The sequence below is a fragment of the Patagioenas fasciata genome, chromosome 2 (genome assembly GCF_037038585.1).
Source record: "Patagioenas fasciata isolate bPatFas1 chromosome 2, bPatFas1.hap1, whole genome shotgun sequence".
Taxonomy (NCBI): domain Eukaryota; kingdom Metazoa; phylum Chordata; class Aves; order Columbiformes; family Columbidae; genus Patagioenas; species Patagioenas fasciata.
Genome location: NC_092521.1, coordinates 41,230,391 through 41,243,316, shown reverse-complemented (window position 1 = coordinate 41,243,316; position 12,926 = coordinate 41,230,391).

Here is a 12,926-nt window from a genome sequence, read left to right as displayed (position 1 = left end):
TTCAAAATTAGAGATAACCAGTATGTAAAGCACCATTTAAAAACAGCCTTCTACCCAGGTTCTTGTTTTACACAGCTATCTTATCAATTAAAACCATGGTCTACAACTGTGATGGCTATGACACTTTTGAAATATTTATACACATAAAATGTGAAGATATCCTCACTTGTCCAATACTTTTTGATGACTCAGTGTAAAGCCTCTACACATACACACACACACACACACACACACACACACACAAGTTGAGCCATCACTATGAATGTGAGCACATGCTTTTCTCAACCTGCTGTTTGCTTGAATCATTCTTGCCTGTATGAACTCTCAGATTATTAAGTTCTCAAGAATAGATCCTGGTAACACAGGGAGCAAACTTAGTCAAGAACAAGGTTAGAAAACTGTGCTCCAAAATCACATTTATTTGTACCCCTAATTTGAGAGAACACTTGGCTATTATGAATCATTAGAGTAGCTTGAATGATGAATCATTAAAACATGATGACAAGAGTTATGTCTCAAGGAGAGCACAAATGTTGAGCTCTGACAAATTTTAAAGAAATGATAGTATGGTCAGGATGATATGTACTGTACTGCAAGCAGTTATGTTCCTGTGGTCTCATTTAGAATCAGACTCTGCTGTTATTTGCATTCAATAGTGACAGTTAGTGAGACTGCTTACAGAGTTGTTCTCAATTACCAGAAATAATTTTTTTAACATAGTGCCCTTTATCTTTAATTATCGTATGGTGTTTGGAGATGTCATTATAAAATGGATAGAATAAAATCCTAAGCATTGCATTAATTAATACCAATTCAATTGGGAATTCACTGCTTCCTGTTCCCTTACTTCTTATCCATCACAACGACTTTCTCAGAAGGAAAGCATGAGGTGGTATAGAGGTAGCATGGTCCTAAGCATGCAAGCTAGAGAAACAAATTAAGAAAAGGGGAACAAAGTGCTCTTGTAGGTTGAATGCGGGGCTTGCACCCCGTGTTCATTATGAACTCTTGAATTCTATGAAAGTGCAAGATCAGATTCTCCATTTTGCAAGATGGAGTCTCTACCCTGGCTTTAAAATGAAGACTCATCACCAGTATGGTCAGAGGCATAAACTTCTCCCATCCATTTAGATTGTATACAGAAGCTTGGTCAGAGCTTCATAAGCCCTAAAGCTGCATCTTTGGATAAAAGAAAATATGAAATCCAGGTACACTGTTTCCCCAAATATATTGGTTGAGTTACAATAGCATGTGAGGCTTTGGTGACTGGAGCTTTGGTAGAAGAGAAACCAGGTATAGCACAGTAAAAGGAGATTCTGCTTCTAACCTGCTTTGTAATGGGAAATAAGAAATGTCAGAATACGGATGGGAGATTGATATGGCTAAGATTAGGACTGAAAGACTGTTTAAGGTGAAGCCTGAGTTATGCTCACTGTTTCTTGCCGAAGAAGCAGACTCGTCACTAAGGGATGCACTAAGATTCTAGACGCAGCAAAGCCCAGACAGGTTCAGGAGATGTTGCAGTGGCTGCTACTGCACAGCAGTAACCCAGTGTCCTGTCCTCAACAGAGGACAAGAGCCGATTTCTGCAGATGACCCTGCAAAAAATGGGCTGTGAGAAAAACTGATAGGCCTGGTTCTTGAGCCCATTTCCACCCCTTGAATTGGTTGTCATTGATGTGTTAGTACAACAGGTTATACAGTACAGAGAGTCTCTGTCCTCTAAATCACAAAAAAAACCCCAGAAGTCTTGCTGTAGCTGTAAAAATCTTAAGATCTTTAGTGCAAAAGACCAGAACCAGTAGATCTTCAGTGTGTGAAAGGAGGACAGGAAAAGGCAGAGGAAGTCAGTCCCAACTCAATGTCCCAGGAATTTGTCACATAAAATACTCAACTGGACCTAGGAAGCAGCATATAATTTATTCTACAGAGAAGTGTGAAATCCTGGGAATTTCCCTCAGATGACCCAGACGGAAAAAACCCTTCTAGTCCCTGTATTTGGTCAGTGGTTTAATCTCAAGCAAGAGGCAGGAACCAAAGTCCCATTTTCCCAGTACCACTGACTGGCCCACACTGTGGTCTAACCCTGCTGCTTCAGAGAAGGGCAAGTGAATAAATCACAAGAGCTTTGTTATTCCTTAAAGGCAGAAAAAGTCTTCCTGAGCCTTGCAGAAGAGCAGCAAAGCACTGAAGCATGGAATTAATTATGTACGGTAATTATTTGTTTTGGCAGTCTAAGACCTGATAGCAAAGACTTTGTTCAGATAGTTTAACTATTCAATAGATGTTATTACATTCACAGAACTCTGTCTTGAAACAAAAAAGCTTTCTTGCCTCTACTACAATTAAAAAGCTGCTCCAGAGCCTTCACTACTGTGATGATTTGAGCCTCCTGAGACCAGTCTAAACTCACTCATGCTTGGCATATACTCATGTGATGCTGCAGAAAAACTGTCCTTTATTGAAAATAATTATTTTCTTTCCATGATACTTGTTTCCATAGAATATGTTTAGAGAACTGTTTCTTTATATTGCTAAGCTAGTCTGATTTTTTGCAAATGTCAGACTTTCTGTACAGCCACTGGTCCAACCAACCCTTTTCTCTTTGTGTTTGCTTGAACTGATGTTTTCTGAGCACAGGTGTCCCTCACAACCTGCTTCCACAGGAGGCAGGTTGGGACTGCCCCAAAGAAACAGAAAGCCAGGCAGTTTCTTTGATTCTGTTTCTGTTCAGTCCTGCTTTCAGCTGTGCAGAACATTGCCACAGCAAAACACGAGTGACTGATGCTACAGAAGCTGCAAAGCAAGGGAAAAATGCCCTGCATATACAGTACAGATTAACCTGCTATAGGTCCAAGACTTGTACTGAGCATAGAAACAGCTGGGGTTTTCTGTTGGTCTTTTCCATGAGCATCCAATCAGGTTTTTTTTTTGTTTTGTTTTGTTTTGGTTTTTTTTAATTTTTTTTTTTTTTGAGAAAAACAGGACTTATAAAAGGCAAATAACCAAAATTAATCATGTTTCTATTGTTCATATTTCAGAAATATACATTTTTTTTAGAGTCTTAATTGAAAGAAAACAAGGGAAACAGCCTGATCTTGGTTGCATCAGCATAAATCTTTTCCAGCTGTAATGGTGTCTGTGGAGTTTATGAAAGGCTTATGTTCTGCTGACCCCATATTTCAGTGTGTATCCTTCTGTTCTGGCCTGTCACTCTCTCCTGACATGTTCTGGTTTTCCATCTCTCACCTTCTGCTCCCTTTCTTCTCTTTCTGTGTCTTCCCCTATGCTTTCCTGACTGCAACTTCTATGAAAGTTAAAGAATTTTAACTGAAAGCATGTTGCATAATTGGCCCTAGAAGGTTACTCTTACATATGTCCAAAGAAGAAGAGTCTATAATATCCCAAGGCAGGTCATCCCAGGATTCATCCCATAGCTCCAAAAGTTTTTCATTTCGTGTCACACTCAGTCTTCTTTATGAGATTCAGAAAATTATTTTCCCTGGGTTGTCATGGATTTTGGGGGCCAGCACTGCTAAACATTCATGAACAGGCACCAGTGTGTGTACCACAACTTTACACAGTGTATACAATGAAGGTAGATCAGGTAAGTATGTAACAGCTTGTGTTCACTAGATCCAGTAACTCTGTTGTATGAACACTTTCATACAACTATTTTCTGCTGAGCAAATCACCTTTTATTCATCTCCTAGTTGGAATGAAATCAAATTGTCTGCTGTCTTCACAAAGAAACCGTTGCTCTCACTAGATTTCACAGACCTGCATGCTTGCTTATAAGCCACTGTGTCGATTCCTTGTTGATGTCAAAAAGCTTAAAATCTGTTGTTACCATCGGATCCTATCCTTTAGAAGTCCATTAGTGTTCATGAAGACATCCTCAAGGAGAGAACTGGTTTTTTTCAGTTGTTTTTTTTTTTTTTTCCACCTCTTTGATATCTAGGAGCCACATAACTCATATGCTCAGCTGCATGTCGTGGCACAAAATTTTCATGAAGATTTTCAAAAGGATAAAGAAAGATCCATTTATACATCCATTGGCATGACAAAGCCTGTAGTTAATTTTGTGTCTTGTGTAACAAAAAAGAAACAATTGGTGGTTTCATTTAGGCACAGTGATTTTTCAGCAAGTATCAGTAACGTGACATGCAAACACCCAAGTGGAAAGGAAATGCTTATTCTGATCGAAGTATGAATACGCTGATGCGGTAAACTCACTGTTAAATGCAACAGGTGTTTAACACCTTCCCAGTAAATCAAAGCCAATGTGATAAATGATTTATGTGCTGAGAAATGTTTTTTTCTGGAGCTTGGTAGGCTTGACAGCACTCTAGTCAAGGTCCGCCTTAGCAGAGATGCCATACACATGGGCAATATCCATCCCTCTGCAATGAGAAAGCAAAGGAAAACCAGGTCTGCAAGATGAATTGTTTTCTTATAAGAGTATTAATTTTAAAAGCTCTTTCATGATGTGTATATTAACATACAAGCAAGGGAACCTTACTGCTTCATAGTAAGAAAGGAATTTGTACAAGATAGTACGTTGCATAGTTGGCAGTGAAGAAACCTTTCTAATCACAAACATCATAACTGGATGCTTTTGACTTCCATACTGTTCTTTAGGTATGAGTTCTGATAATATAACCAGATACGTTATAAAATGCACTCAAGAACATGGGAATGCTTTGGAAGTAAAAAACTCAACTCCAACAGTCATGGGGCTTGCAAGTAAATGCTTTTCCTGACATTTCAAACTTTCTTACCCTGAAATGATCTCCTCCATCTAGTGAATAAAATACATTTATCCATTTATCCAAAGGTTAAAATCTCCTGCAGGTAGTGGGTCTGTGTTTGTATTTGTGGGCATATAAGTGATTTTACAGGGCTCCACTGAGTTTCCTTAGTTTGAACAGTGGTTTTATCCAGAATCTCCAAAAATTCTTGAGAGAAAGATGTATACAAAGCATCATCAAGCTGGTGGTTATCTATCAGTTGCAGTCAGAATTACACCAGTTACTGCTGTGACTCTAAATCTCCCTGAACTCCCTATTTTCACTGGAGTATTAATTGCCTGTAAAAAGACAAGACATGCAGTTGAATGACTTTCTCTGGTGGGAATACAATAGTTTAATAGCAACGTAAAGACAAATTTAATATTTCGGCTACATTCAAATAATTTTTTACTTCTACATATTTGATTTGGTTTCTTTGTCAGCTCAAACTGCTTGCTGTATGTTGTCCAATTAAATCTCCAACTTTTAAAACAAAAATTGGCTCTTTGCATTGATTCTTTAGGTGTTTTTTCACCTGAGCTACACATTTGCCATCAAATTAAAAAAAAAAAAAAAGTATCCATATATAGATAGGTCCCATCACCTCTGTACATCGAAATCCTGTCTGCTGATAAACAGAGGTCCCTAAAATGAGGTTCATCACGTGTCAGGGTTGGTGGTTTCTGCTCCCACCAGAGGGTGAGGTGCACTATCCCAGTGTGCTCCCACACCTCCCATAGGAGGGGGGCTTTCTAAAGTCCCTAAGTCAGGCTCTAAGCCAGAGGAGGTTCATACACACCCTGATCTACTGCACACATCTGCTAGGCTTTCATCCCTTCATTCGAAGTATTTCCTTGGGAAATAATTTTTGCAACTGAATGATTGCTTATACTCTATTCTATTTCTGTATCTCTCTGGAAATAGTACTGCAATTGCATTTTCATGCCTTAATATTCTTACCTTAAGTAACCTAACCTGGTGAAAGCACACAAAATTCAAAAACTGTAGAGATATTGAGAAGGTAAATGCAGTAATTAAGGGAATTTTTAAACACTTCATTTGTAGAAACCATAGCATTCGGTAGATGACCTTGTGAGTTAGGTCATTGTGCAGCTGTACATCTCAGGGGACCATAAACTCAAGGGCAGAGACTGTAGCACAAACACTGTGCAGGAGAAAACCTCTGCAAGAGACTTGTGAACTTTTTATTTACTGATGGCTTTTATTTAAATTTGTTGAAGGGCAAAGGTGAACATTTACTGAACCCACATAAAACCAGATACAAATTACCATGCAGGGAAGCTTGTCCACTGCCTCTCTCAAATTTAGCAAACAGAAAATGTTTCTCCATATGGATATTGTTCTAAAAATAACTTTTCCCAAGTAACAACCAACTCATCTGTATGTTCATTTTTAAAGTGTAAGTATTCAAAATACTATGTTTTTCACACCAGTTATTGTTTAAAATGCTGAAGATTTCTTTCATTACTGAACATATCATATATGCTTCAGTTCAGTTTTGATGCTTCAGAGTTGATGTTTGCAACCTTGACTCTCAGAGGGGTCTCTGCTGTCCATATTTTTTTATTTATTTTATTATTTATTTATTTATTTATTTTATTATTAAATGGAACCTCAGAAATAGTGGGAAATGGATGGAGGTGTGGAGTAGAAAAGGAAGCACAGCAGAGTAAGCAAAATATGGGATGTATCAATGTCAATGCCTAGATACTAGCTATTTTGCACTGCTCAAGTGTCAATTTATGTAACTGAAAATCTTAGAAAAAACCCTCATACTTTCATCGTATTTCTTTCTCTAAAATATAAATACAAATGAATTTTAATAGCAGCAGCTCTTTAAAGGGACAGCTTCCTTTGAAAAATATAAACTACTTAGCAGACAAACTCACAATTTGTCATCACTATGACTCAATAAGAAGTCCAAGAGACTGACCAAATTCCTATGTAGGGAAGTCATTGCTGTTATTATGTTATTTCAGTCTGGCAGATTTTGGAACACAATTTTCAGAAACGTGAAACAGCCTGCTTTCTTTTATTTTTCAGATTGCTACATTTAGGAGAAGCAAAAGTCTTGATTAACCCTTTCGTATTCACCACTTGTGTGTTGATAGCATTTAAATGTAAAATTTCAGGTGCCATTTTTATTTTAAAATATTTTCCTCATTAACTCTTTAGAAACTATTTACTTTCTGGCAAATTAAAATACACTAGAAGGTCAGAAACACCAATAAAGCCAGTCAGGGTTGAAATCCCTCCACCCCACCCTCATTGCTCTTGACAGCATTAAGCAAGAGACAAAAAGGCAAAATGTTAATAACAGAGTGTCAGCCTGGATATTTGTCACTAACGTTGAATGTCCTTGCTCTTGTGTGTACTTTTATCAGTGCCCGTACATTCTGTCAAACATTATCTCATCCCTAGAAGAAAAATTTGTAAGAGAAAAACAGCACAATATCACTGACATGGGAGATGTCTTCCACAAGAAAATATCCAAAGAGTGTAATTATTTTGAGATCCCCATGGGGAACCTAAGGATTTCTTCACATCTTAAATCTAGATCTGAGGTTGCATTCATCACTCCTAGCGTTGGACTGTTCCTTGTGTGTGACACAAGAAGGACGTCACTAAGGGAAAAAATGGAATTTATGGCCTATAAAGTATTTTCCTAGATACCCTCAGAGATTCTGAACCACACGAGGTTTTCATAGGAAAAGCCTGTGTCCACTGCCACTTTTCCTGCAGGTCAGAAGATCTGGTCCCACAGTGTTCAGTGTGTTCCCACTGATGGGTTATTTTCATTTCTTGTTTGAAATTTCTATCTCAAATATTTCTCCATCCAGTTAACAAAAAGAAAATGCCATATGACTAACAAGGAGCAGTTGGGATGAGTTAGTCACATCATTAGCAACCTGGTCACATCACTAACCTAGTCAATATCATTTAACTAGTCACTCCACTTGCAGCTGATGTTGGATCTCAGGCAAAGCAGCAAAACGTGTTATTTAGTTAGAAATTTTAAAACCCCAAAGCTTCAGCCTCAAAACCTGTTTATGTTCTACTAGTGCTTTATAATCTCAAACCCTTGTTCAAGAGGATGAACTTCCCTTATTTCATCTTGTTTTAGCATTTACACTACAGCAAAAAATTTTCACATCAAAGGTATATGAAATTATCCTAATCTCTGTTCTTCTCCATGTTGGAATTGCAGCTTTGCAGTTGTCCCAATATGGAGATAAATTGATTTCACGTTTGATTGCCATGCATTTTTAATGCTATGTATTTGTTTTGCTTCAGCAGCATATTTACAATAGGAAATCCTTCTGACTGTTTTCCTTTATAACCAGCAAAGCAATTACGGGCAGCAGCCCTGAGTATCCATACCACTTGTTATCCAAATATCTTGTAGGGACAGTCTAGTTTATTACTGATGATTTTAGTGTGATTTTTGTGCTTTAGGTCTCTTTCTCATTTCATATGATGGACTTTTTGTTTTAAACCCTATGGTTGCTGTAAATATCTTAAACGTACAAGTACTGATTTATTTTTTTTCAAACAAAGTGTTGAATTAGTTGAAAAAAAGATCGGAGACTTTTTATGTGAATTCTCTGAAGTCTGCTGAAATTGTTGTAGATGTCCAATGACTTCAGCAACCTCCTGATCATGTCATATCTCTAGGATAAAATAGATGCCAATAATAAAAGTAAGCACCAATATGTTGAGAGGTCCTAGTGAAACTTGCACTGATTACTATGTAAGTGCCTATCAGCCTGTCAAAATTCAATAAGCGAAAAGGCTTGTAAAACCATATCTGAGTAACAATAGATGGAAAAAAAAAATGTAAAAACTCTGGTAGAACTAGTTACAGATAGCAGTGAGATATCTCTGAGTAGGAATGGTTTGTTTTTCCAGGCTTGGGGATTTTAAAAACCAGTTCATATATTTGCCATCACTTTGCTGCCATGGAAACATTAAATGATTAGTGTACAAACAAAAAGCCTTCATCGAAACAATACTGTTAAGAAGATTTCACTGCAAATATAAACAATTTGAGAGAGGATATGTGGTACACCTTTCCTAGACACAGAATTGGCTTCTGTCTCACAGACAGAACTCCCAAGGAATAAGGAACCCAGAAGAGCAAAATTCAGATCAGTATGTGGAAGAGGTTTTTTACAATAGATAAAACCTGTGATGGTTTGAAACATTTCCATTCAACCACATTAATTTCCTCTACCTCCAAACTAGTTGGTTTAGTAAAATTACTCCACAATATTTATATATTGATTTCTAGCCCCAACTGATTGAACTTTCCAGATTTCTGGATATTGAACAGACATCCACCGGATAAGTCTTCTCCCATTTGTTTGCTACACATAGCCTGGGAGAAATACTTCTAACTTTCCCATCTAATGAGCAGATCCAAATAAAGGTTACTGCATTGTAAATAATTTCTATGACATTATAATAAGGAAAAAAATTGTTTGAAAGAAAATATATTCATGGATCTCTTCATGACTGATCTTCACCTTTCCAAGAACAACCAACGCAATGAAATACCAGATTACTTCTGAGTCCATACTGAAGCAAATAGCTCATTGTGAAGATTTAAATCTGCACTTACAACTAATGCTAAAAGCCAAAAGTCACACTATGTCCAAACATGCCAATTTCCCCCACTTGTCTAGCAGGACTAAGTTCTGAGCTGTACAGCATAATTTTTCTGTGATTATTTAGATTATATTGACCCTTGCAGACATGAAATCAGGTGGATTTGGTATAACATTGTTCAGCAGCATGTCAAATTTTAGATAGTCCACATTGGCTGCCAACAGAAGCTGTAGTAATTTTGGATGACACTGTGGACAGGTTGAGAGGGGCAAAGGAAATAAAGGTCTATTGACCTTCCTCCTAAGAGAAGAAACTGGAGAACACTAGTTAAAACTGAATGTTTCCTTGAAGAACAATGACAACAACCTTACATGAGGGAGATCCTGACTGAGTCATAGTTAGTCCCTTCTTCAGAAAGTTGCTGAGCGTGAGTGAAGATATGCTGCAGTATACTGCAGTTATACTATAGTAGTAAAAAGATATAACATAGTAAGATTAATAACTCTGTATCTTTGGAATTTCATACACATACAGGATCTGGTAATGTATTGAAATTAGTAGCCAGTGCTATGTTACTGTCTTAATAGAATAGCAACATATGCAAAGTATAAAGTTCAAGTTTTCTAGCCATGGCAGCACCCTATCTGTGCATGTGAAAGGCTGCCCAGGGAGGTTGTGGAGTCTCCTACTCTGGATGCCTGGACGCCTTCCTGTGTAACCTCATCTAGGTGTTCCTGCTCCAGCAGGGGGATTGGACTAGATGATCTTTTGAGGTCCCTTCCAATCCCTAACATCCTGTGATTCTGTGATTCTGTACAGTAAGTACATTGATTGGAATAAAAGCAGTAGACGATGTGTGATGTGCCAAGTGAAGAAATCTACTACTCCACTGAATATTGTCAACTATGTTCCTCTACCTGCTGTGACCAATGCGTTTGAATGGACCCATGTGACAGACGGCTGTGGTACTCACATGTGCCCTTACCCTCTAGAATGAACAAAGGCCAGAAAAAAAGGGAAGACTAAGCAGTCATCAGGGAGAGGACAGCAGAGAGGAGATGACTGAAGACTGGGTGTGACTTAAGTAATTTACTGATGCTCCTAAATCGACAAGTTTGACTTGCAGCAGTGACCTAAGTCATATCTTAGGAAAGAAAATGAGGTTTAGATTATTTTGTGAAGTAGTCAGTGCATGCTTTGCAAGGAAAAAAAAAAAAAAAAAGAAAGCAAAAATGATAATATTAACAGTGAGACTCCATGCATTTAATGTTCAGTTAGTAAATCTTGCAGAAGTTCAAATCAGAGAGAGCTGGTTTTCTCCTAAATTTTAGTTTTTATTTAATCATGAAGAAGGCAAATCAGTGTTATTCCATTATTTCTTTCCACAGAGACACTCAAGAAAGCTAAACTGAATTAACTAAAGATTGAAATTTAAAACATGCAGACCAACTTGCATTAGACCTCTGTGTGGTAGTGCTCAGTAACAACTTTCATTTATAAAAATTTAATTTGCTTCTGAACAATCCAAACCATTTCATCCTGAGTGAAATTTCTTGACCAGAAGTCTAATATGTGCCTCATATTCATAAATTTGGATAAATGGACTGTTCCTTCTTAGACAAGCCCTGGGAAATTAGACCTCCACAGAAAAATTTAGATTATTTCTGTAGCATAGCAGAAATTTGTGCTCAATTATTGGTTTTAGTATCTTTTTTGAGTTATATATCCTATATATAGTTCAACACGAACACAACGAAAAAAGATAATACATTAGCTCAACATCAATGGGTTGACAATTTACAGGAAAAAGACTCATTAATAGTACATGAGCAACATTTTTTACAAAGCAGAGGATAAAACATAAAGCTGTACAGATGAGGATGGACTTTACAATTCTTATATCAGGCAAAGCAGCATTAAAGGTCCATTAGGAGTTTTCTCTTGATTTTTTAGCATTTCATGAGCCATGTAAAAAGCAGACTAAATTACTTTTTAAGGACTGGCTATAACAATGACAGATTTTTATGCACATCTTGCAGCAGGATACTGTGAATGATTCTGCAGCCGTGAAAAATCTAACTACTTATGGAGACAGTAACTGCAGAAAGGGAAATGGAGTAGGATGGATAAGCAGAAATGAGAGTCAAAACCATGACTTCACTCATATGCTTACCATGCAGGAAAGTATTAAGAGCTGTGTGGTACTTGGAAGGCTTTGTATAATACAGGTCCTATAACCCAGCAATCTTTTGATTTCTCTCCTCTTGGTGATGAATATTTAGCTCTGGAACTGCAGGAAGATTTTAAACCAAAAGGCAATATTTTCTTTGAGAAGAAATTGGTTGAACATACTAGGGAGAATGTCATTATGTTGAACCCTTTATGTTAAACATTTGAAAATGATCCTGACAATCTTAATGAAAAAATATTTTCAGTGCAACATACTGCATAGCACCAAAACAATTTCTTAGGAATGCATTATGAAAACTACATGCAAAGTAACTATTCCCCAACGTACTGAGCTAATGGGAAAGTCTTAGCACCCATTTTAAAGGCATCAGGACATGATTTTCAAAAAATCTCGAAGTCTTTTTCACATGAAAGGAGGAAGAGACGAAGAGGCGCTCCCTTCTTTGAAAAGCAATTAAAGGTGGGAGCAGGGTGCCTGAATTCTCTTTAAACAAAGAGCTGATCAAGTCTGTGAACATTATAGCTGGCATGGGAAACTAACTGTCCCTTCAAACAATACTAGGTAATAAAATAAATATGTGGGCTGAAGGTAAAAAATGCCTTAGGAAATGTTTCCGACTGAGTCTTAAAACTACCTGTGTATCAGTAACCCACAGGCAAGAATCTTCTCTCTGCACTCCCCAAACTCCCTCCTTGGCAGTCCCTTGGCACATCCTGACACATTGTCCTTCCCTATACCACAGAGGCACAACTTCAAGGTGTGGATATTAAAATGCCTACTGGTATCATGGCTATGTTCATAAATCAGGGCGTGCAGATACAAGCTGCTGTACAATGGCACAAGTTTATCCCAGATTTATCTGGTCCGCAAGATCACCAGTGTTTCACACAAGAATGGAAAACATAGGAAATGGCTGTTATTTCACCTCTGATTTAGGTAGATACATGTCTTTACATACAACAATACCCAATATCTGCATCAACAGGGAACACCTCACATATTACGGTGTAAAATGAATGGGCAATAATCTGCATTTGCTCCAGGACAATTTCCCCTATGTTGGGAAAAGCCTTCAGAGCATAAAGCTGGAGCACAGATTTTCTGTCTGATCTAAGGAAGGCAAGAGTTGCTTTTTCTCTGTTAACTGCTGACATGAAAAGCCAAAATGAAGCTGTTGAACATGGTTAAAATTCAGGTTTATTTGAAAAAGGCTATCCACAGCTTTCCTTCCCTACTATACAATGATCAGTAAGATGCCTGTCCCCTGGGACCAAGTCAGCCTGGTTCTGGAGGGATCAAAGCAATAGCTTGGCTCA